The sequence below is a fragment of the Bufo bufo genome, chromosome 7, assembly GCF_905171765.1.
Source record: "Bufo bufo chromosome 7, aBufBuf1.1, whole genome shotgun sequence".
Taxonomy (NCBI): domain Eukaryota; kingdom Metazoa; phylum Chordata; class Amphibia; order Anura; family Bufonidae; genus Bufo; species Bufo bufo.
Genome location: NC_053395.1, coordinates 1,664,793 through 1,691,151, shown reverse-complemented (window position 1 = coordinate 1,691,151; position 26,359 = coordinate 1,664,793). Strand labels below are relative to the sequence as shown.

The 26,359-nt window shown below is 55.1% G+C and overlaps 1 protein-coding gene across 1 annotated transcript in view; it reads right to left on the bottom strand.

Annotated features, from left to right (window-relative positions):
- The window catches only part of LOC121008516 (TBC1 domain family member 10B-like), a 959,042-nt gene that overhangs the window by 24,994 nt on the left and 907,689 nt on the right, over positions 1-26,359 (bottom strand). The gene's annotated exons all lie outside the window — the stretch shown is intronic.

Sequence of the window (26,359 nt, the reverse complement as noted above, 5' to 3'; positions counted from 1 at the left end):
CACCTGCTGGGGGAATGTAGCGTCACATACAGCAGAGTGAGAGCATCAGAGTAACAGAGCGGAGGTAACTGCACGGACAGCGCCTGCCTTACATGGAGGGGGTCAGTAGGGTTAGGGTAGGACCACCTGCTGGAGAATGCAGCGTCACATACAGCAGAGTGAGAGCATCAGAGTAACAGAGCGGAGGTAACTGCACGGACAGTGCCTGCCTTACATGGAGGGGGTCAGTAGGGTTAGGGTAGACCACCTGCTGGAGGAATGTAGCGTCACATACAGCAGAGTGAGAGCATCAGAGTACAGAGCGGAGGTAACTGCACGGACAGTGGCCTGCCTTACATGGAGGGGGTCAGTAGGGTTAGGGTAGGACCACCTGCTGGTGGAATGTAGCGTCACATACAGCAGAGTGAGAGCATCAGAGTAACAGAGCGGAGGTAACTGCACGGACAGTGCTGCCTTACATGGAGGGGTCAGTAGGGTTAGGGTAGGACCACCTGCTGGAGGAATGCAGCGTCACATACAGCAGAGTGAGAGCATCAGAGTAACAGAGCGGAGGTAACTGCACGGACAGTGTCTGCCTTACATGGAGGGGTCAGTAGGGTTAGGGTAGACACCTGCTGGAGGAATGTAGCGTCACATACAGCAGAGTGAGAGCATCAGAGTAACAGAGCGGAGGTAACTGCACGGACAGTGCCTGCCTTACATGGAGGGGTCAGTAGGGTTAGGGTAGGACCACCTGCTGGGGAATGTAGCGTCACATACAGCAGAGTGAGAGCATCAGAGTAACAGAGCGGAGGTAACTGCACGGACAGTGCCTGCCTTACATGGAGGGGTCAGTAGGGTTAGGGTAGGACCACCTGCTGGGGAATGTAGCGTCACATACAGCAGAGTGAGAGCATCAGAGTAACAGAGCGGAGGTAACTGCACGGACAGTGTCTGCCTTACATGGAGGGGGTCAGTAGGGTTAGGGGTAGGACCACCTGCTGGAGGAATGTAGCGTCACATACAGCAGAGTGAGAGCATCAGAGTAACAGAGCGGAGGTAACTGCACGACAGCGCCTGCCTTACATGGAGGGGTCAGTAGGGTTAGGGTAGGACACCTGCTGGAGGAATGCAGCGTCACATACAGCAGAGTGAGAGCATCAGAGTAACAGAGCGGAGGTAACTGCACGGACAGTGTCTGCCTTACATGGAGGGGGTCAGTAGGGTTAGGGTAGGACCACCTGCTGGAGGAATGTAGCGTCACATACAGCAGAGTGAGAGCATCAGAGTAACAGAGCGGAGGTAACTGCACGGACAGTGCCTGCCTTACATGGAGGGGGTCAGTAGGGTTAGGGTAGGACCACCTGCTGGAGGAATGTAGCGTCACATACAGCAGAGTGAGAGCATCAGAGTAACAGAGCGGAGGTAACTGCACGGACAGTGTCTGCCTTACATGGAGGGGTCAGTAGGGTTAGGGTAGGACCACCTGCTGGAGGAATGCAGCGTCACATACAGCAGAGTGAGAGCATCAGAGTAACAGAGCGGAGGTAACTGCACGGACAGCGCCTGCCTTACATGGAGGGGGTCAGTAGGGTTAGGGTAGGACCACCTGCTGGAGGAATGTAGCGTCACATACAGCAGAGTGAGAGCATCAGAGTAACAGAGCGGAGGTAACTGCACGGACAGTGCCTGCCTTACATGGAGGGGGTCAGTAGGGTTAGGGTAGGACCACCTGCTGGGGGAATGCAGCGTCACATACAGCAGAGTGAGAGCATCAGAGTAACAGAGCGGAGGTAACTGCACGGACAGTGTCTGCCTTACATGGAGGGGTCAGTAGGGTTAGGGTAGACGACTGCTGGAGGAATGTAGCGTCACATACAGCAGAGTGAGAGCATCAGAGTAACAGAGCGGAGGTAACTGCACGGACAGCGCCTGCCTTACATGGAGGGGGTCAGTAGGGTTAGGGTAGAACCACCTGCTGGAGGAATGCAGCGTCACATACAGCAGAGTGAGAGCATCAGAGTACAGAGCGGAGGTAACTGCACGGACAGTGCCTGCCTTACATGGAGGGGTCAGTAGGGTTAGGGTAGGACACCTGCTGGAGGAATGCAGCGTCACATACAGCAGAGTGAGAGCATCAGAGTAACAGAGCGGAGGTAACTGCACGGACAGTGTCTGCCTTACATGGAGGGGGTCAGTAGGGTTAGGGTAGGACACCTGCTGGAGGAATGCAGCGTCACATACAGCAGAGTGAGAGCATCAGAGTAACAGAGCGGAGGTAACTGCACGGACAGTGCCTGCCTTACATGGAGGGGTCAGTAGGGTTAGGGTAGGACCACCTGCTGGAGGAATGCAGCGTCACATACAGCAGAGTGAGAGCATCAGAGTAACAGAGCGGAGGTAACTGCACGGACAGCGCCTGCCTTACATGGAGGGGGTCAGTAGGGTTAGGGTAGGACCACCTGCTGGGGGAATGTAGCGTCACATACAGCAGAGTGAGAGCATCAGAGTAACAGAGCGGAGGTAACTGCACGGACAGTGCCTGCCTTACATGGAGGGGGTCAGTAGGGTTAGGGTAGGACCACCTGCTGGAGGAATGTAGCTCACATACAGCAGAGTGAGAGCATCAGAGTAACAGAGCGGAGGTAACTGCACGGACAGTGTCTGCCTTACATGGAGGGGTCAGTAGGGTTAGGGTAATACCTGCTGGAGGAATGTAGCGTCACATACAGCAGAGTGAGAGCATCAGAGTAACAGAGCGGAGGTAACTGCACGGACAGTGTCTGCCTTACATGGAGGGGTCAGTAGGGTTAGGGTAGGACCACCTGCTGGGAGGAATGCAGCGTCACATACAGCAGAGTGAGAGCATCAGAGTAACAGAGCGGAGGTAACTGCACGGACAGTGTCCTGCCTTACATGGAGGGGGTCAGTAGGGTTAGGGTAGGACCACCTGCTGGAGGAATGTAGCGTCACATACAGCAGAGTGAGAGCATCAGAGTAACAGAGCGGAGGTAACTGCACGGACAGTGCCTGCCTTACATGGAGGGGGTCAGTAGGGTTAGGGTAGGACCACCTGCTGGAGGAATGTAGCGTCACATACAGCATAGTGAGAGCATCAGAGTAACAGAGCGGAGGTAACTGCACGGACAGTGTCTGCCTTACATGGAGGGGTCAGTAGGGTTAGGGTAGGACCACCTGCTGGAGGAATGTAGCGTCACATACAGCAGAGTGAGAGCATCAGAGTAACAGAGCGGAGGTAACTGCACGGACAGTGTCTGCCTTACATGGAGGGGGTCAGTAGGGTTAGGGTAGGACCACCTGCTGGGGGAATGTAGCGTCACATACAGCATAGTGAGAGCATCAGAGTAACAGAGCGGAGGTAACTGCACGGAACAGTGTCTGCCTTACATGGAGGGGTCAGTAGGGGTTAGGGTAGACCACCTGCTGGTGGAATGCAGCGTCACATACAGCAGAGTGAGAGCATCAGAGTAACAGAGCGGAGGTAACTGCACGGGACAGTGCCTGCCTTACATGGAGGGGGTCAGTAGGGTTAGGGTAGGACCACCTGCTGGGGAATGCAGCGTCACATACAGCAGAGTGAGAGCATCAGAGTAACAGAGCGGAGGTAACTGCACGGACAGCGTCTGCCTTACATGGAGGGGTCAGTAGGGTTAGGGTAGACCTACCTGCTGGAGGAATGTAGCGTCACATACAGCAGAGTGAGAGCATCAGAGTAACAGAGCGGAGGTAACTGCACGGACAGTGTCTGCCTTACATGGAGGGGGTCAGTAGGGTTATGGTAGGACCACCTGCTGGAGGAATGCAGCGTCACATACAGCAGAGTGAGAGCATCAGAGTAACAGAGCGGAGGTAACTGCACGGACAGTGTCTGCCTTACATGGAGGGGTCAGTAGGGTTAGGGTAGGACCACCTGCTGGAGGAATGCAGCGTCACATACAGCAGAGTGAGAGCATCAGAGTAACAGAGCGGAGGTAACTGCACGGACAGTGGCCTGCCTTACATGGAGGGGTCAGTAGGGTTAGGGTAGACCACCTGCTGGAGGAATGTAGCGTCACATACAGCAGAGTGAGAGCATCAGAGTAACAGAGCGGAGGTAACTGCACGGACAGTGTCTGCCTTACATGGAGGGGGTCAGTAGGGTTAGGGTAGGACCACCTGCTGGAGGAATGTAGCGTCACATACAGCAGAGTGAGAGCATCAGAGTAACAGAGCGGAGGTAACTGCACGGACAGTGCCTGCCTTACATGGAGGGGTCAGTAGGGTTAGGGTAGGACCCTGCTGGAGGAATGCAGCGTCACATACAGCAGAGTGAGAGCATCAGAGTAACAGAGCGGGAGGTAACTGCACGGACAGTGTCCTGCCTTACATGGAGGGGTCAGTAGGGTTAGGGTAGGACCACCTGCTGGGGGAATGAAGCGTCACATACAGCAGAGTGAGAGCATCAGAGTAACAGAGCGGAGGTAACTGCACGGACAGTGACTTCCTTACATGGAGGGGTCAGTAGGGTTAGGGTAGACCTACCTGCTGGAGGAATGTAGCGTCACATACAGCAGAGTCAGAGCATCAGAGTAACAGAGCGGAGGTAACTGCACGGACAGTGCCTGCCTACATGGAGGGGGTCAGTAGGTTAGGGTAGGACCACCTGCTGGTGGAATGCAAGCGTCACATACAGCAGAGTCAGAGCATCAGAGTAACAGAGCGGAGGGTAACTGCCACGGACAGTGCCTGCCTTACATGGAGGGGTCAGTAGGGGTTAGGGTAGGACCACCTGCTGGAGGAATGCAGCTTCACATACAGCAGAGTGAGAGCATCAGAGTAACAGAGCGGAGGTAACTGCACGGACAGTGTCTGCCTTACATGGAGGGGTCAATAGGGTTAGGGTAGGACCACCTGCTGGAGGAATGTAGCGTCACATACAGCAGAGTGAGAGCATCAGAGTAACAGAGCGGAGTTAACTGCACGGACAGTGTCTGCCTTACATGGAGGGGGTCAGTAGGGTTAGGGTAGGACACCTGCTGGAGGAATGCAGCGTCACATACAGCAGAGTGAGAGCATCAGAGTAACAGAGCGGAGGTAACTGCACGGACAGTGCCTGCCTTACATGGAGGGGTCAGTAGGGTTAGGGTAGGACCACCTGCTGGGGGAATGTAGCGTCACATACAGCAGAGTGAGAGCATCAGAGTAACAGAGCGGAGGTAACTGCACGGACAGCTGCCTGCCTTACATGGAGGGGTCAGTAGGGTTAGGGTAGGACCACCTGCTGGAGGAATGTAGCGTCACATACAGCAGAGTGAGAGCATCAGAGTAACAGAGCGGAGGTAACTGCACGGACAGCGCCTGCCTTACATGGAGGGGGTCAGTAGGGTTAGGGTAGGACCACCTGCTGGAGGAATGCAGCGTCACATACAGCAGAGTGAGAGCATCAGAGTAACAGAGCGGAGGTAACTGCACGGACAGCGCCTGCCTTACATGGAGGGGTCAGTAGGGTTAGGGTAGATACCTGCTGGAGGAATGCAGCGTCACATACAGCAGAGTGAGAGCATCAGAGTAACAGAGCGGAGGTAACTGCACGGACAGTGTCTGCCTTACATGGAGGGGGTCAGTAGGGTTAGGGTAGGACCACCTGCTGGAGGGAATGTAGCGTCACATACAGCAGAGTGAGAGCATCAGAGTAACAGAGCGGAGGTAACTGCACGGACAGTGCCTGCCTTACATGGAGGGGGTCAGTAGGGTTAGGGTAGGACCACCTGCTGGGGAATGTAGCGTCACATACAGCAGAGTGAGAGCATCAGAGTAACAGAGCGGAGGTAACTGCACGGACAGTGCCTGCCTTACATGGAGGGGGTCAGTAGGGTTAGGGTAGGACCACCTGCTGGGGAATGTAGCGTCACATACAGCAGAGGGAGAGCATCAGAGTTAACAGAGCGGAGGTAACTGCACGGACAGTGTCTGCCTTACATGGAGGGGTCAGTAGGGTTAGGGTAGGACCACCTGCTGGAGGAATGCAGCGTCACATACAGCAGAGTCAGAGCATCAGAGTAACAGAGCGGAGGTAACTGCACGGACAGTGTCTGCCTACATGGAGGGGTCAGTAGGGTTAGGGTAGGAACTCCTGCTGGAGGAATGTAGCGTCACATACAGCAGAGTGAGAGCATCAGAGTAACAGAGCGGAGGTACTGCACGGACAGTGCCTGCCTTACATGGAGGGGTCAGTAGGGTTAGGGTAAGATACCTTCTGGAGGAATGCAGCGTCACATACAGCAGAGTGAGAGCATCAGAGTACAGAGGCGGAGGTAACTGCACGGACCAGTGTCTGCCTACATGGAGGGGTCAGTAGGGTTAGGGTAGGACCACCTGCTGGAGGAATGTAGCGTCACATACAGCAGAGTGAGAGCATCAGAGTACAGAGCGGAGGTAACTGCACGGACAGTGTCCTGCCTTACATGGAGGGGGTCAGTAGGGTTAGGGTAGGACACCTGCTGGAGGAATGCAGCGTCACATACAGCAGAGTGAGAGCATCAGAGTAACAGAGCGGAGGTAACTGCACGGACAGTGTCTGCCTTACATGGAGGGGTCAGTAGGGTTAGGGTAGGACCACCTGCTGGAGGAATGTAGCGTCACATACAGCAGAGTGAGAGCATCAGAGTAACAGAGCGGAGGTAACTGCACGGACAGTGTCTGCCTTACATGGAGGGGGTCAGTAGGGTTAGGGTAGGACCACCTGCTGGAGGAATGTAGCGTCACATACAGCAGAGTGAGAGCATCAGAGTAACAGAGCGGAGGTAACTGCACGGACAGCGCCTGCCTTACATGGAGGGGGTCAGTAGGGTTAGGGTAGGACCACCTGCTGGAGGAATGTAGCGTCACATACAGCAGAGTGAGAGCATCAGAGTAACAGAGCGGAGGTAACTGCACGGACAGTGTCTGCCTTACATGGAGGGGTCAGTAGGGTTAGGGTAGGACCACCTGCTGGAGGAATGTAGCGTCACATACAGCAGAGTGAGAGCATCAGAGTAACAGAGCGGAGGTAACTGCACGGACAGTGCCTGCCTTACATGGAGGGGTCAGTAGGGTTAGGGTAGACACCTGCTGGAGGAATGTAGCGTCACATACAGAAGAGTGAGAGCATCAGAGTAACAGAGCGGAGGTAACTGCACGGACAGTGTCTGCCTTACATGGAGGGGGCAGTAGGGTTAGGGTAGGACCACCTGCTGGGGGAATGCAGCGTCACATACAGCAGAGTGAGAGCATCAGAGTAACAGAGCGGAGGTAACTGCACGGACAGTGTCTGCCTTACATGGAGGGGGTCAGTAGGGTTAGGGTAGGACCACCTGCTGGAGGAATGCAGCGTCACATACAGCAGAGTGAGAGCATCAGAGTAACAGAGCGGAGGTAACTGCACGGACAGTGTCTGCCTTACATGGAGGGGTCAGTAGGGTTAGGGTAGGACACCTGCTGGAGGAATGCAGCGTCACATACAGCAGAGTGAGAGCATCAGAGTAACAGAGCGGAGGTAACTGCACGGACAGTGCCTGCCTTACATGGAGGTGGTCAGTAGGGTTAGGGTAGGACCACCTGCTGGGGAATGTAGCGTCACATACAGCAGAGTGAGAGCATCAGAGTAACAGAGCGGAGGTAACTGCAACGGACAGTTGTCTGCCTTACATGGAGGGGGTCAGTAGGGTTAGGGTAATACCTGCTGGAGGAATGCAGCGTCACATACAGCAGAGTGAGAGCATCAGAGTAACAGAGCGGAGGTAACTGCACGGACAGTGCCTGCCTTACATGGAGGGGGTCAGTAGGGTTAGGGTAGATACCTGCTGGAGGGAATGCAGCGTCACATACAGCAGAGTGAGAGCATCAGAGTAACAGAGCGGAGGTAACTGCACGGACAGTGCCTGCCTTACATGGAGGGGGTCAGTAGGGTTAGGGTAGGACCACCTGCTGGAGGAATGCAGCGTCACATACAGCAGAGTGAGAGCATCAGAGTAACAGAGCGGAGGTAACTGCACGGACAGTGCCTGCCTTACATGGAGGGGGTCAGTAGGGTTAGGGTAGGACCACCTGCTGGAGGAATGCAGCGTCACATACAGCAGAGTGAGAGCATCAGAGTAACAGAGCGGAGGTAACTGCACGGACAGCATCTGCCTTACATGGAGGGGTCAGTAGGGTTAGGGTAGGACCACCTGCTGGAGGAATGCAGCGTCACATACAGCAGAGTGAGAGCATCAGAGTAACAGAGCGGAGGTAACTGCACGGACAGTGTCCTGCCTTACATGGAGGGGTCAGTAGGGTTAGGGTAGGACCACCTGCTGGGGGAATGTAGCGTCACATACAGCAGAGTGAGAGCATCAGAGTAACAGAGCGGAGGTAACTGCACGGACAGTGCCTGCCTTACATGGAGGGGGTCAGTAGGGTTAGGGTAGGACCACCTGCTGGAGGAATGTAGCGTCACATACAGCAGAGTGAGAGCATCAGAGTAACAGAGCGGAGGTAACTGCACGGACAGTGCCTGCCTTACATGGAGGGGTCAGTAGGGTTAGGGTAGGACCACCTGCTGGGGAATGTAGCGTCACATACAGCAGAGTGAGAGCATCAGAGTAACAGAGCGGAGGTAACTGCACGGACAGTGCCTGCCTTACATGGAGGGGTCAGTAGGGTTAGGGTAGGACCACCTGCTGGAGGAATGTAGCGTCACATACAGCAGAGTGAGAGCATCAGAGTAACAGAGCGGAGGTAACTGCACGGACAGTGTCTGCCTTACATGGAGGGGTCAGTAGGGTTAGGGTAGGACCACCTGCTGGAGGAATGCAGCGTCACATACAGCAGAGTGAGAGCATCAGAGTAACAGAGCGGAGGTAACTGCACGGACAGTGCCTGCCTTACATGGAGGGGGTCAGTAGGGTTAGGGTAGGACCACCTGCTGGAGGAATGTAGCGTCACATACAGCAGAGTGAGAGCATCAGAGTAACAGAGCGGAGGTAACTGCACGGACAGTGCCTGCCTTACATGGAGGGGTCAGTAGGGTTAGGGTAGGACCACCTGCTGGGGGAATGTAGCGTCACATACAGCAGAGTGAGAGCATCAGAGTAACAGAGCGGAGGTAACTGCACGGACAGTGCCTGCCTTACATGGAGGGGTCAGTAGGGTTAGGGTAGGACCCTGCTGGAGGAATGTAGCGTCACATACAGCAGAGTGAGAGCATCAGAGTAACAGAGCGGAGGTAACTGCACGGACAGTGCCTGCCTTACATGGAGGGGGTCAGTAGGGTTAGGGTAGGACCACCTGCTGGAGGAATGTAGCGTCACATACAGCAGAGTGAGAGCATCAGAGTAACAGAGCGGAGGTAACTGCACGGACAGCGCCTGCCTTACATGGAGGGGGTCAGTAGGGTTAGGGTAGGACCACCTGCTGGAGGAATGTAGCGTCACATACAGCAGAGTGAGAGCATCAGAGTAACAGAGCGGAGGTAACTGCACGGACAGTGTCCTGCCTTACATGGAGGGGTCAGTAGGGTTAGGGTAGGACCACCTGCTGGGGGAATGTAGCGTCACATACAGCAGAGTGAGAGCATCAGAGTAACAGAGCGGAGGTAACTGCACGGACAGTGTCTGCCTTACATGGAGGGGGTCAGTAGGGTTAGGGTAGGACCACCTGCTGGGGGAATGCAGCGTCACATACAGCAGAGTGAGAGCATCAGAGTAACAGAGCGGAGGTAACTGCACGGACAGTGTCTGCCTTACATGGAGGGGGTCAGTAGGGTTAGGGTAGGACCACCTGCTGGAGGAATGTAGCGTCACATACAGCAGAGTGAGAGCATCAGAGTAACAGAGCGGAGGTAACTGCACGGACAGTGCCTGCCTTACATGGAGGGGTCAGTAGGGTTAGGGTAATACCTGCTGGAGGAATGCAGCGTCACATACAGCAGAGTGAGAGCATCAGAGTAACAGAGCGGAGGTAACTGCACGGACAGTGCCTGCCTTACATGGAGGGGGTCAGTAGGGTTAGGGTAGGACCACCTGCTGGAGGAATGTAGCGTCACATACAGCAGAGTGAGAGCATCAGAGTAACAGAGCGGAGGTAACTGCACGGACAGTGTCTGCCTTACATGGAGGGGTCAGTAGGGTTAGGGTAGGACCACCTGCTGGGGGAATGCAGCGTCACATACAGCAGAGTCAGAGCATCAGAGTAACAGAGCGGAGGTAACTGCACGGACAGTGCCTGCCTTACATGGAGGGGTCAGTAGGGTTAGGGTAGGACCACCTGCTGGAGGAATGTAGCGTCACATACAGCAGAGTGAGAGCATCAGAGTAACAGAGCGGAGGTAACTGCACGGACAGTGTCTGCCTTACATGGAGGGGTCAGTAGGGTTAGGGTAGGACACCTGCTGGAGGAATGCAGCGTCACATACAGCAGAGTGAGAGCATCAGAGTAACAGAGCGGAGGTAACTGCACGGACAGTGCTGCCTTACATGGAGGGGTCAGTAGGGTTAGGGTAGGACCACCTGCTGGGGAATGTAGCGTCACATACAGCAGAGTGAGAGCATCAGAGTAACAGAGCGGAGGTAACTGCACGGACAGTGTCTGCCTTACATGGAGGGGTCAGTAGGGTTAGGGTAGGACCACCTGCTGGAGGAATGTAGCGTCACATACAGCAGAGTGAGAGCATCAGAGTAACAGAGCGGAGGTAACTGCACGGACAGTGTCTGCCTTACATGGAGGGGTCAGTAGGGTTAGGGTAGGACCACCTGCTGGAGGAATGTAGCGTCACATACAGCAGAGTGAGAGCATCAGAGTAACAGAGCGGAGGTAACTGCACGGACAGTGTCTGCCTTACATGGAGGGGTCAGTAGGGTTAGGGTAGGACCACCTGCTGGAGGAATGTAGCGTCACATACAGCAGAGTGAGAGCATCAGAGTAACAGAGCGGAGGTAACTGCACGGACAGTGCCTGCCCTACATGGAGGGGGTCAGTAGGGTTAGGGTAGGACCACCTGCTGGGGGAATGCAGCGTCACATACAGCAGAGTCAGAGCATCAGAGTAACAGAGCGGAGGTAACTGCACGGACAGTGCCTGCCTTACATGGAGGGGGTCAGTAGGGTTAGGGTAGGACCACCTGCTGGAGGAATGTAGCGTCACATACAGCATAGTGAGAGCATCAGAGTAACAGAGCGGAGGTAACTGCACGGACAGTGCCTGCCTTACATGGAGGGGGTCAGTAGGGTTAGGGTAGGACCACCTGCTGGAGGAATGCAGCGTCACATACAGCAGAGTGAGAGCATCAGAGTAACAGAGCGGAGGTAACTGCACGGACAGTGTCTGCCTTACATGGAGGGGGTCAGTAGGGTTAGGGTAGGACCACCTGCTGGGGGAATGTAGCGTCACATACAGCAGAGTGAGAGCATCAGAGTAACAGAGCGGAGGTAACTGCACGGACAGTGCCTGCCTTACATGGAGGGGTCAGTAGGGTTAGGGTAGACCACCTGCTGGAGGAATGTAGCGTCACATACAGCAGAGTGAGAGCATCAGAGTAACAGAGCGGAGGTAACTGCACGGACAGTGTCCTGCCTTACATGGAGGGGTCAGTAGGGTTAGGGTAGGACCACCTGCTGGAGGAATGTAGCGTCACATACAGCAGAGTGAGAGCATCAGAGTAACAGAGCGGAGGTAACTGCACGGACAGCGCCTGCCTTACATGGAGGGGTCAGTAGGGTTAGGGTAGGACCACCTGCTGGAGGAATGCAGCGTCACATACAGCAGAGTGAGAGCATCAGAGTAACAGAGCGGAGGTAACTGCACGGACAGTGCCTGCCTTACATGGAGGGGTCAGTAGGGTTAGGGTAGGACCACCTGCTGGAGGAATGCAGCGTCACATACAGCAGAGTGAGAGCATCAGAGTAACAGAGCGGAGGTAACTGCACGGACAGCGCCTGCCTTACATGGAGGGGGTCAGTAGGGTTAGGGTAGGACCACCTGCTGGAGGAATGTAGCGTCACATACAGCAGAGTGAGAGCATCAGAGTAACAGAGCGGAGGTAACTGCACGGACAGTGCCTGCCTTACATGGAGGGGGTCAGTAGGGTTAGGGTAGGACCACCTGCTGGAGGAATGCAGCGTCACATACAGCAGAGTGAGAGCATCAGAGTAACAGAGCGGAGGTAACTGCACGGACAGTGCCTGCCTTACATGGAGGGGGTCAGTAGGGTTAGGGTAGGACCACCTGCTGGAGGAATGCAGCGTCACATACAGCAGAGTGAGAGCATCAGAGTAACAGAGCGGAGGTAACTGCACGGACAGTGTCCTGCCTTACATGGAGGGGTCAGTAGGGTTAGGGTAGGACCACCTGCTGGGGGAATGTAGCGTCACATACAGCAGAGTGAGAGCATCAGAGTAACAGAGCGGAGGTAACTGCACGGACAGTGTCTGCCTTACATGGAGGGGGTCAGTAGGGTTAGGGTAGGACCACCTGCTGGAGGAATGTAGCGTCACATACAGCAGAGTGAGAGCATCAGAGTAACAGAGCGGAGGTAACTGCACGGACAGTGTCTGCCTTACATGGAGGGGTCAGTAGGGTTAGGGTAGGACCACCTGCTGGAGGAATGCAGCGTCACATACAGCAGAGTGAGAGCATCAGAGTAACAGAGCGGAGGTAACTGCACGGACAGTGTCTGCCTTACATGGAGGGGTCAGTAGGGTTAGGGTAGGACCACCTGCTGGAGGAATGTAGCGTCACATACAGCAGAGTGAGAGCATCAGAGTAACAGAGCGGAGGTAACTGCACGGACAGTGCCTGCCCTACATGGAGGGGGTCAGTAGGGTTAGGGTAGGACCACCTGCTGGAGGAATGCAGCGTCACATACAGCAGAGTCAGAGCATCAGAGTAACAGAGCGGAGGTAACTGCACGGACAGTGCCTGCCTTACATGGAGGGGGTCAGTAGGGTTAGGGTAGGACACCTGCTGGAGGAATGTAGCGTCACATACAGCAGAGTGAGAGCATCAGAGTAACAGAGCGGAGGTAACTGCAGCGGACAGTGTCTGCCTTACATGGAGGGGGTCAGTAGGGTTAGGGTAGATACATGCTGGAGGAATGCAGAGTCACATACAGCAGAGTGAGAGCATCAGAGTAACAGAGCGGAGGTAACTGCACGGACAGTGTCTGCCTTACATGGAGGGGGTCAGTAGGTTAGGGTAGACCACCTGCTGGAGGAATGCTAGCGTCACATACAGCAGAGTGAGAGCATCAGAGTAACAGAGCGGAGGTAACTGCACGGACAGTGCCTGCCTTACATGGAGGGGGTCAGTAGGGTTAGGGTAGGACCACCTGCTGGGGGAATGTAGCGTCACATACAGCAGAGTGAGAGCATCAGAGTAACAGAGCGGAGGTAACTGCACGGACAGCGCCTGCCTTACATGGAGGGGGTCAGTAGGGTTAGGGTAAGGACCACCTGCTGGAGGAATGTAGCGTCACATACAGCAGAGTGAGAGCATCAGAGTAACAGAGCGGAGGTAACTGCACGGACAGTGTCTGCCTTACATGGAGGGGTCAGTAGGGTTAGGGTAGGACACCTGCTGGAGGAATGTAGCGTCACATACAGCAGAGTGAGAGCATCAGAGTAACAGAGCGGAGGTAACTGCACGGACAGTGCCTGCCTTACATGGAGGGGGTCAGTAGGGTTAGGGTAGACACCTGCTGGAGGAATGCAGCGTCACATACAGCAGAGTGAGAGCATCAGAGTAACAGAGCGGAGGTAACTGCACGGACAGCGCCTGCCTTACATGGAGGGGTCAGTAGGGTTAGGGTAGGACACCTGCTGGAGGAATGCAGCGTCACATACAGCAGAGTGAGAGCATCAGAGTAACAGAGCGGAGGTAACTGCACGGACAGTGCCTGCCTTACATGGAGGGGGTCAGTAGGGTTAGGGTAGGACCACCTGCTGGAGGAATGTAGCGTCACATACAGAAGAGTGAGAGCATCAGAGTAACAGAGCGGAGGTAACTGCACGGACAGTGCCTGCCTTACATGGAGGGGTCAGTAGGGTTAGGGTAGGACCACCTGCTGGAGGAATGTAGCGTCACATACAGCAGAGTGAGAGCATCAGAGTAACAGAGCGGAGGTAACTGCACGGACAGTGTCTGCCTTACATGGAGGGGGTCAGTAGGGTTAGGGTAGGACCACCTGCTGGAGGAATGTAGCGTCACATACAGCAGAGTGAGAGCATCAGAGTAACAGAGCGGAGGTAACTGCACGGACAGTGTCCTGCCTTACATGGAGGGGGTCAGTAGGGTTAGGGTAGGACCACCTGCTGGGGGAATGCAGCGTCACATACAGCAGAGTGAGAGCATCAGAGTAACAGAGCGGAGGTAACTGCACGGACAGTGTCTGCCTTACATGGAGGGGTCAGTAGGGTTAGGGTAGGACCACCTGCTGGGGGAATGTAGCGTCACATACAGCAGAGTGAGAGCATCAGAGTAACAGAGCGGAGGTAACTGCACGGACAGTGTCTGCCTTACATGGAGGGGGTCAGTAGGGTTAGGGTAGACCACCTGCTGGAGGAATGCAGCGTCACATACAGCAGAGTGAGAGCATCAGAGTAACAGAGCGGAGGTAACTGCACGGACAGCGCCTGCCTTACATGGAGGGGTCAGTAGGGTTAGGGTAGGACCACCTGCTGGAGGAATGCAGCGTCACATACAGCAGAGTGAGAGCATCAGAGTAACAGAGCGGAGGTAACTGCACGGACAGTGTCTGCCTTACATGGAGGGGTCAGTAGGGTTAGGGTAGGACCACCTGCTGGAGGAATGCAGCGTCACATACAGCAGAGTGAGAGCATCAGAGTAACAGAGCGGAGGTAACTGCACGGACAGTGCCTGCCTTACATGGAGGGGGTCAGTAGGGTTAGGGTAGGACCACCTGCTGGAGGAATGCAGCGTCACATACAGCAGAGTGAGAGCATCAGAGTAACAGAGCGGAGGTAACTGCACGGACAGTGCCTGCCCTACATGGAGGGGGTCAGTAGGGTTAGGGTAGGACCACCTGCTGGAGGAATGCAGCGTCACATACAGCAGAGTGAGAGCATCAGAGTAACAGAGCGGAGGTAAACTGCACGGACAGTGCCTGCCTTACATGGAGGGGGTCAGTAGGGTTAGGGTAATACCTGCTGGGGAATGTAGCGTCACATACAGCAGAGTGAGAGCATCAGAGTAACAGAGCGGAGGTAACTGCACGGACAGTGTCTGCCTTACATGGAGGGGGTCAGTAGGGATAGGGTAGACCACCTGCTGGGAGGAATGCAGCGTCACATACAGCAGAGTGAGAGCATCAGAGTAACAGAGCGGTGGTAACTGCACGGACAGTGTCTGCCTTACATGGAGGGGGTCAGTAGGGTTAGGGTAGGACCACCTGCTGGAGGAATGCAGCGTCACATACAGCAGAGTGAGAGCATCAGAGTAACAGAGCGAGGTAACTGCACGGACAGTGCCTGCCTTACATGGAGGGGGTCAGTAGGGTTAGGGTAAGGACCACCTGCTGGGGGAATGTAGCGTCACATACAGCAGAGTGAGAGCATCAGAGTAACAGAGCGGAGGTAACTGCACGGACAGTGTCTGCCTTACATGGAGGGGTCAGTAGGGTTAGGGTAGGACCACCTGCTGGGGGAATGTAGCGTCACATACAGCAGAGTGAGAGCATCAGAGTAACAGAGCGGAGGTAACTGCACGGACAGTGTCTGCCTTACATGGAGGGGTCAGTAGGGTTAGGGTAGGACCACCTGCTGGAGGAATGCAGCGTCACATACAGCAGAGTGAGAGCATCAGAGTAACAGAGCGGAGGTAACTGCACGGACAGTGTCTGCCTTACATGGAGGGGGTCAGTAGGGTTAGGGTAGATCACCTGCTGGGGGAATGTAGCGTCACATACAGCAGAGTGAGAGCATCAGAGTAACAGAGCGGAGGTAACTGCACGGACAGTGCCTGCCTTACATGGAGGGGTCAGTAGGGTTAGGGTAGGATACCTGCTGGAGGAATGCAGCGTCACATACAGCAGAGTGAGAGCATCAGAGTAACAGAGCGGAGGTAACTGCACGGACAGTGTCTGCCTTACATGGAGGGGTCAGTAGGGTTAGGGTAGGACCACCTGCTGGAGGAATGTAGCGTCACATACAGCAGAGTGAGAGCATCAGAGTAACAGAGCGGAGGTAACTGCACGGACAGCGCCTGCCCTACATGGAGGGGTCAGTAGGGTTAGGGTAGGTCACCTGCTGGAGGAATGCAGCGTCACATACAGCAGAGTGAGAGCATCAGAGTAACAGAGCGGAGGTAACTGCACGGACAGTGTCTGCCTTACATGGAGGGGTCAGTAGGGTTAGGGTAGGACCACCTGCTGGAGGAATGTAGCGTCACATACAGCAGAGTGAGAGCATCAGAGTAACAGAGCGGAGGTAACTGCACGGACAGTGTCTGCCTTACATGGAGGGGTCAGTAGGGTTAGGGTAGGACCACCTGCTGGAGGAATGTAGCGTCACATACAGCAGAGTGAGAGCATCAGAGTAACAGAGGCGGAGGTAACTGCACGGACAGTGTCTGCCTTACATGGAGGGGTCAGTAGGGTTAGGGTAGGACCACCTGCTGGGGGAATGCAGCGTCACATACAGCAGAGTGAGAGCATCAGAGTAACAGAGCGGAGGTAACTGCACGGACAGTGTCTGCCTTACATGGAGGGGGTCAGTAGGGTTAGGGTAGGACCACCTGCTGGAGGAATGTAGCGTCACATACAGCAGAGTGAGAGCATCAGAGTAACAGAGCGGAGGTAACTGCACGGACAGTGCCTGCCTTACATGGAGGGGTCAGTAGGGTTAGGGTAGACACCTGCTGGAGGAATGCAGCGTCACATACAGCAGAGTGAGAGCATCAGAGTAACAGAGCGGAGGTAACTGCACGGACAGCGCCTGCCTTACATGGAGGGGTCAGTAGGGTTAGGGTAGGACCACCTGCTGGAGGAATGTAGCGTCACATACAGCAGAGTGAGAGCATCAGAGTAACAGAGCGGAGGTAACTGCACGGACAGCTCCTGCCTTACATGGAGGGGTCAGTAGGGTTAGGGTAGGACCACCTGCTGGAGGAATGCAGCGTCACATACAGCAGAGTGAGAGCATCAGAGTAACAGAGCGGAGGTAACTGCACGGACAGCGCCTGCCCTACATGGAGGGGTCAGTAGGGTTAGGGTAGGACCACCTGCTGGAGGAATGTAGCGTCACATACAGCAGAGTGAGAGCATCAGAGTAACAGAGCGGAGGTAACTGCACGGACAGTGCCTGCCTTACATGGAGGGGGTCAGTAGGGTTAGGGTAATACATGCTGGGGGAATGCAGAGTCACATACAGCAGAGTGAGAGCATCAGAGTAACAGAGCGGAGGTAACTGCACGGACAGTGTCTGCCTTACATGGAGGGGTCAGTAGGGTTAGGGTAGGACCACCTGCTGGGGGAATGTAGCGTCACATACAGCAGAGTGAGAGCATCAGAGTAACAGAGCGGAGGTAACTGCACGGACAGTGCCTGCCTTACATGGAGGGGTCAGTAGGGTTAGGGTAGGACCACCTGCTGGAGGAATGTAGCGTCACATACAGCAGAGTGAGAGCATCAGAGTAACAGAGCGGAGGTAACTGCACGGACAGTGCCTGCCTTACATGGAGGGGTCAGTAGGGTTAGGGTAGGACCACCTGCTGGAGGAATGTAGCGTCACATACAGCATAGTGAGAGCATCAGAGTAACAGAGCGGAGGTAACTGCACGGACAGTGCCTGCCTTACATGGAGGGGGTCAGTAGGGTTAGGGTAATACCTGCTGGAGGAATGCAGCGTCACATACAGCAGAGTGAGAGCATCAGAGTAACAGAGCGGAGGTAACTGCACGGACAGTGCCTGCCTTACATGGAGGGGTCAGTAGGGTTAGGGTAATACCTGCTGGAGGAATGCAGCGTCACATACAGCAGAGTGAGAGCATCAGAGTAACAGAGCGGAGGTAACTGCACGGACAGTGCCTGCCTTACATGGAGGGGGTCAGTAGGGTTAGGGTAGGACCACCTGCTGGAGGAATGCAGCGTCACATACAGCAGAGTGAGAGCATCAGAGTAACAGAGCGGAGGTAACTGCACGGACAGTGCCTGCCTTACATGGAGGGGTCAGTAGGGTTAGGGTAGGACCACCTGCTGGGGGAATGTAGCGTCACATACAGCAGAGTGAGAGCATGAGAGTAACAGAGCGGAGGTAACTGCACGGACAGTGTCTGCCTTACATGGAGGGGGTCAGTAGGGTTAGGGTAGGACCACCTGCTGGAGGAATGCAGCGTCACATACAGCAGAGTGAGAGCATCAGAGTAACAGAGCGGAGGTAACTGCACGGACAGTGTCTGCCTTACATGGAGGGGTCAGTAGGGTTAGGGTAGGACCACCTGCTGGGGGAATGCAGCGTCACATACAGCAGAGTGAGAGCATCAGAGTAACAGAGCGGAGGTAACTGCACGGACAGTGTCTGCCTTACATGGAGGGGTCAGTAGGGTTAGGGTAATACCTGCTGGAGGAATGCAGCGTCACATACAGTATAGTGAGAGCATCAGAGTAACAGAGCGGAGGTAACTGCACGGACAGTGTCTGCCTTACATGGAGGGGTCAGTAGGGTTAGGGTAGGACCACCTGCTGGGGAAATGTAGCGTCACATACAGCAGAGTGAGAGCATCAGAGTAACAGAGCGGAGGTAACTGCACGGACAGTGTCTGCCTTACATGGAGGGGGTCAGTAGGGTTAGGGTAATACCTGCTGGAGGAATGCAGCGTCACATACAGCAGAGTGAGAGCATCATAGTAACAGAGCGGAGGTAACTGCCCGGACAGCGCCTGCCCTACATGGAGGGGACAGTAGGGTTAGGGTAATACCTGCTGGAGGAATGCAGCGTCACATACAGCAGAGTGAGAGCATCAGAGTAACAGAGCGGAGGTAACTGCACGGACAGCGCCTGCCCTACATGGAGGGGGTCAGTAGGGTTAGGGTAGGACCACCTGCTGGAGGAATGTAGCGTCACATACAGCAGAGTGAGAGCATCAGAGTAACAGAGTAACAGAGCGGAGGTAACTGCACGGACAGTGCCTGCCCTACATGGAGGGGGTCAGTAGGGTTAGGGTAGGACCACCTGCTGGAGGAATGCAGCGTCACATACAGCAGAGTGAGAGCATCAGAGTAACAGAGCGGAGGTAACTGCCCGGACAGCGCCTGCCCTACATGGAGGGGTCAGTAGGGTTAGGGTAGGACCACCTGCTGGAGGAATGCAGCGTCACATACAGCAGAGTGAGAGCATCAGAGTAACAGAGCGGAGGTAACTGCACGGACAGCGCCTGCCTTACATGGAGGGGTCAGTAGGGTTAGGGTAGGACCACCTGCTGGAGGAATGTAGCGTCACATACAGCAGAGTGAGAGCATCAGAGTAACAGAGCGGAGGTAACTGCACGGACAGTGTCTGCCTTACATGGAGGGGTCAGTAGGGTTAGGGTAGGACCACCTGCTGGAGGAATGTAGCGTCACATACAGCAGAGTGAGAGCATCAGAGTAACAGAGCGGAGGTAACTGCACGGACAGTGTCTGCCTTACATGGAGGGGTCAGTAGGGTTAGGGTAATACCTGCTGGAGGAATGCAGCGTCACATACAGCAGAGTGAGAGCATCAGAGTAACAGAGCGGAGGTAACTGCACGGACAGTGTCTGCCTTACATGGAGGGGTCAGTAGGGTTAGGGTAGGACCACCTGCTGGGGGAATGTAGCATCACATACAGCAGAGTGAGAGCATCAGAGTAACAGAGCGGAGGTAACTGCACGGACAGTGCCTGCCTTACATGGAGGGGTCAGTAGGGTTAGGGTAGGACCACCTGCTGGAGGAATGCAGCGTCACATACAGCAGAGTCAGAGCATCAGAGTAACAGAGCGGAGGTAACTGCACGGACAGCGCCTGCCCTACATGGAGGGGTCAGTAGGGTTAGGGTAGGAACACCTGCTGGAGGAATGTAGCGTCACATACAGCAGAGTGAGAGCATCAGAGTAACAGAGCGGAGGTAACTGCACGGACAGCGCCTGCCTTACATGGAGGGGGGTCAGTAGGGTTAGGGTAGACACCTGCTGGAGGAATGCAGCGTCACATACAGCAGAGTGAGAGCATCAGAGTAACAGAGCGGAGGTAACTGCACGGACAGTGTCTGCCTTACATGGAGGGGGTCAGTAGGGTTAGGGTAGGACCACCTGCTGGAGGAATGTAGCGTCACATACAGAAGAGTGAGAGCATCAGAGTAACAGAGCGGAGGTAACTGCACGGACAGTGTCTGCCTTACATGGAGGGGTCAGTAGGGTTAGGGTAGGACCACCTGCTGGTGGGAATGTAGCGTCACATACAGCAGAGTGAGAGCATCAGAGTAACAGAGCGGAGGTAACTGCACGGACAGTGCCTGCCTTACATGGAGGGGGTCAGTAGGGTTAGGGTAGGACCACCTGCTGGAGGAATGTAGCGTCACATACAGCAGAGTGAGAGCATCAGAGTAACAGAGCGGAGGTAACTGCACGGACAGTGCCTGCCTTACATGGAGGGGGTCAGTAGGGTTAGGGTAGGACCACCTGCTGGGGGAATGTAGCGTCACATACAGCATAGTGAGAGCATCAGAGTAACAGAGCGGAGGTAACTGCACGGACAGTGCCTGCCTTACATGGAGGGGGTCAGTAGGGTTAGGGTAATACCTGCTGGAGGAATGCAGCGTCACATACAGCAGAGTGAGAGCATCAGAGTAACAGAGCGGAGGTAACTGCACGGACAGTGTCTGCCTTACATGGAGGGGGTCAGTAGGGTTAGGGTAGGACCACCTGCTGGGGAATGTAGCGTCACATACAGCAGAGTGAGAGCATCAGAGTAACAGAGCGGAGGTAACTGCACGGACAGTGCCTGCCTTACATGGAGGGGTCAGTAGGGTTAGGGTAGGACCCCTGCTGGAGGAATGCAGCGTCACATACAGCAGAGTGAGAGCATCAGAGTAACAGAGCGGAGGTAACTGCACGGACAGTGTCTGCCTTACATGGAGGGGTCAGTAGGGTTAGGGTAGGACCACCTGCTGGAGGAATGTAGCGTCACATACAGCAGAGTGAGAGCATCAGAGTAACAGAGCGGAGGTAACTGCACGGACAGTGCCTGCCTTACATGGAGGGTCAGTAGGGTTAGGGTAGGACCACCTGCTGGAGGAATGTAGCGTCACATACAGTATAGTGAGAGCATCAGAGTAACAGAGCGGAGGTAACTGCACGGACAGTGCCTGCCTTACATGGAGGGGGGTCAGTAGGGTTAGGGTAGGACCACCTGCTGGAGGAATGTAGCGTCACATACAGCAGAGTGAGAGCATCAGAGTAACAGAGCGGAGGTAACTGCACGGACAGCGCCTGCCTTACATGGAGGGGTCAGTAGGGTTAGGGTAGGACCACCTGCTGGGGGAATGCAGCGTCACATACAGCAGAGTGAGAGCATCAGAGTAACAGAGCGGAGGTAACTGCACGGACAGTGTCTGCCTTACATGGAGGGGTCAGTAGGGTTAGGGTAGGACCACCTGCTGGAGGAATGTAGCGTCACATACAGCAGAGTGAGAGCATCAGAGTAACAGAGCGGAGGTAACTGCACGGACAGTGTCTGCCTTACATGGAGGGGTCAGTAGGGTTAGGGTAGGACCACCTGCTGGAGGAATGCAGCGTCACATACAGCAGAGTGAGAGCATCAGAGTAACAGAGCGGAGGTAACTGCACGGACAGCGCCTGCCCTACATGGAGGGGTCAGTAGGGTTAGGGTAGGACCACCTGCTGGAGGAATGCAGCGTCACATACAGCAGAGTGAGAGCATCAGAGTAACAGAGCGGAGGTAACTGCACGGACAGTGCCTGCCTTACATGGAGGGGGTCAGTAGGGTTAGGGTAGGACCACCTGCTGGAGGAATGCAGCGTCACATACAGCAGAGTGAGAGCATCAGAGTAACAGAGCGGAGGTAACTGCACGGACAGCGCCTGCCTTACATGGAGGGGTCAGTAGGGTTAGGGTAGGACCACCTGCTGGGGGAATGCAGCGTCACATACAGCAGAGTGAGAGCATCAGAGTAACAGAGCGGAGGTAACTGCACGGACAGTGCCTGCCTACATGGAGGGGTCAGTAGGGTTAGGGTAGGACCACCTGCTGGAGGAATGTCAGCGTCACATACAGCAAGTGAGAGCATCAGAGTAAACAGAGCGGAGGTAACTGCACGGACAGTGCCTGCCTTACATGGAGGGGTCAGTAGGGTTAGGTAGGACCACCTGCTGGGAGGAATGCAGCGTCACATACAGCAGAGTGAGAGCATCAGAGTAACAGAGCGGAGGTAACTGCACGGACAGTGTCTGCCTTACATGGAGGGGTCAGTAGGGTTAGGGTAGACTACCTGCTGGAGGAATGCAGCGTCACATACAGCAGAGTGAGAGCATCAGAGTAACAGAGCGGAGGTAACTGCACGGACAGTGTCTGCCTTACATGGAGGGGTCAGTAGGGTTAGGGTAGGACACCTGCTGGAGGAATGCAGCGTCACATACAGCAGAGTGAGAGCATCAGAGTAACAGAGCGGAGGTAACTGCACGGACAGTGTCTGCCCTACATGGAGGGGTCAGTAGGGTTAGGGTAGACCACCTGCTGGAGGAATGCAGCGTCACATACAGCAGAGTGAGAGCATCAGAGTAACAGAGCGAGGTAACTGCACGGACAGTGCCTGCCTTACATGGAGGGGGTCAGTAGGGTTAGGGTAGGACCACCTGCTGGGGGAATGTAGCGTCACATACAGCAGAGTGAGAGCATCAGAGTAACAGAGCGGAGGTAACTGCACGGACAGCGCCTGCCTTACATGGAGGGGTCAGTAGGGTTAGGGTAGGACCACCTGCTGGAGGAATGTAGCGTCACATACAGCAGAGTGAGAGCATCAGAGTAACAGAGCGGAGGTAACTGCACGGACAGTCTGCCTTACATGGAGGGGTCAGTAGGGTTAGGGTAGGACCACCTGCTGGAGGGAATGTAGCGTCACATACAGCAGAGTGAGAGCATCAGAGTTAACAGAGCGGAGGTAACTGCACGGACAGTGCCTGCCTTACATGAGGGGTCAGTAGGGTTAGGGTATACCTGCTGGAGGAATGCAGCGTCACATACAGCAGAGTGAGAGCATCAGAGTAACAGAGCGGAGGTAACTGCACGGACAGTGCCTGCCTTACATGGAGGGGTCAGTAGGGTTAGGGTAGGACCACCTGCTGGGGAATGCTAGCGTCACATACAGCAGAGTCAGAGCATCAGAGTAACAGAGCGGAGGTAACTGCACGGACAGTGTCTGCCTTACATGGAGGGGTCAGTAGGGTTAGGGTAGACCACCTGCTGGAGGAATGCAGCGTCACATACAGCAGAGTGAGAGCATCATAGTAACAGAGCGGAGGTAACTGCACGGACAGTGTCTGCCTTACATGGAGGGGTCAGTATGGGTTAGGGTAGACCACCTGCTGGGGGAATGTAGCGTCACATACAGCAGAGTGAGAGCATCAGAGTAACAGAGCGAGGTAACTGCACGGTCAGTTTCTGCCTTACTGGAGGGGTCAGTAGGGTTAGGGTAGGACCACCTGCTGGGGGAATGTAGCGTCACATACAGCAGAGTGAGAGCATCAGAGTAACAGAGCGGAGGTAACTGCACGGACAGTTTCTGCCTTACATGGAGGGTCAGTAGGGTTAGGGTAATACCTGCTGGGGGAATGTAGCGTCACATACAGCAGAGTGAGAGCATCAGAGTAACAGAGCGGAGGTAACTGCACGGACAGTGTCTGCCTTACATGGAGGGGTCAGTAGGGTTAGGGTAATACCTGCTGGGGGAATGTAGCGTCACATACAGCAGAGTGAGAGCATCAGAGTAACAGAGCGGAGGTAACTGCACGGACAGCGCCTGCCTTACATGGAGGGGTCAGTAGGGTTAGGGTAGGACCACCTGCTGGAGGAATGTAGCGTCACATACAGAAGATGAGAGCATCAGAGTAACAGAGCGGAGGTAACTGCACGGACAGTGCCTGCCTTACATGGAGGGGGTCAGTAGGGTTAGGGTAGGACACCTGCTGGAGGAATGCAGCGTCACATACAGCAGAGTGAGAGCATCAGAGTAACAGAGCGGAGGTAACTGCACGGACAGCTGCCTGCCTTACATGGAGGGGGTCAGTAGGGTTAGGGTAGGACCACCTGCTGGGGGGAATGTAGCGTCACATACATCATAGTGAGAGCAATCAGAGTAACAGAGCGGAGGTAACTGCACTTACAGTGCCTGCCTTACATGGAGGGGTCAGTAGGGTTAGGGTAGGACCACCTGCTGGGAGGAATGTAGCGTCACATACAGCAGAGTGAGAGCATCAGAGTAACAGAGCGGAGGTAACTGCACGGACAGTGTCTGCCTTACATGGAGGGGTCAGTAGGGTTTGGGTAGATCACCTGCTGGGGGAATGTAGCGTCACATACAGCAGAGTGAGAGCATCAGAGTAACAGAGCGGAGGTAACTGCACGGACAGCGCCTGCCTTACATGGAGGGGTCAGTAGGGTTAGGGTAGGACCACCTGCTGGAGGAATGCAGCGTCACATACAGCAGAGTGAGAGCATCAGAGTAACAGAGCGGAGGTAACTGCACGGACAGCGCCTGCCTTACATGGAGGGGTCAGTAGGGTTAGGGTAATACCTGCTGGGGGAATGTAGCGTCACATACAGCAGAGTGAGAGCATCAGAGTAACAGAGCGGAGGTAACTGCACGGACAGTGTCTGCCTTACATGGAGGGGTCAGTAGGGTTAGGGTAGGACCACCTGCTGGGGGAATGTAGCGTCACATACAGCAGAGTGAGAGCATCAGAGTAACAGAGCGGAGGTAACTGCACGGACAGTTTCTGCCTTACATGGAGGGGTCAGTAGGGTTAGGGTAATACCTGCTGGGGGAATGTAGCGTCACATACAGCAGAGTGAGAGCATCAGAGTAACAGAGCGGAGGTAACTGCACGGACAGCGCCTGCCTTACATGGAGGGGTCAGTAGATGGCGCCCCCTGTGTCTGTCTGGTTTGAGGAGCAGGTGACCAGAGCTGCAGCACAGTGGTGAGATGAGAAGCCGGCCATGACTGAACCCAGCGGTGGGCCACTCTGTCTGATGTAAGGTTGGATGACCCCTTTAATGTACGGACCACGGAACTTACTCCTGAATAGTGGACAAGAGGCCCTGTGCGGTCCGAGCCCTGCTGGGTGACAGGGAGCCGGCTACGGGACCCTTCTCCGCTTTTTGCTCCTCAGACCCCACTCATCAGCTGGTTGGAAGCCTCTTCATTGTTTTCCTGCTCGCTGAGGACCCCGCAGCGGCGATCACATACTGCAGAGCCTTCCATAGAGGTGGATGGGGCTGCAGAGCTGTAATTACACCGCTTCTCTTCGGAGCCGGACCCCCGCTGCCCCGATACTGACAACCTATCCCGAGGAAAGGTCATCAATAGTAAGAAGCGGACAACCCCATATTCCAGATGGCCCTGGGGAGAAGACACAGAGGAGAAAGCCACTATCTACACCAATTTCAGCAGGACAATCCTGTGACCCGGCATTTTGTGGGAGGGGGCGTCCCAAAATGTTGTATACTGCCGAGTCAGGGGCCAGAGCGTCCGGCACAGGAGGGGCATTCTGGGAGGTGACGGGGAAAAATTCCCTCCATTTCCTGCTGGTTCAAGGTGTAAAGAAGGGTTCTCACCAGGGAGAGCCGCGGGAATAGCGCCTCCTATGGGCACCATGTCCCTGGTCTAAGCAGTGACCATTACCCCCTTGTGTCCGGGTATCGGCGGGGACGACCTTTTCACCTGCCACAGCACTGGCCGAGCAAAGAGCTTAGCGTCAGGAACCTGCATTGGAAGAGCCTGGTGTGAACTGCTTCCACGTGATAGAGGCCATCTGCTGAAGTGAGAGGACCCCTTTAGGGCCATTGTCTGAAGGCTCACTTTCTCGGTGAAACCCACTGCATCTGACCTCCACTCAGAGGAAGGCCTGCTGCCTGGGCCACGGTCCTCTCCATCAAGCCATGTCTGAGGGACCTGGAACCTCCAGCTGTTCTGAAACTACAACTCCAGAATCCTCCTTTCACTTCTGTGGGAGGTACATGCTTGGGGCTGTAGTTTCACAGTAGATGGAATGCCACCGGTTGCTGATCTGTGCTTTAGATGATGAGGGTGGGAAAGCTGCAGTGGCCATCGCCAGAGGACAACCTCACGTCTCTGGCAATAAAGCCAACAGTTACCACCA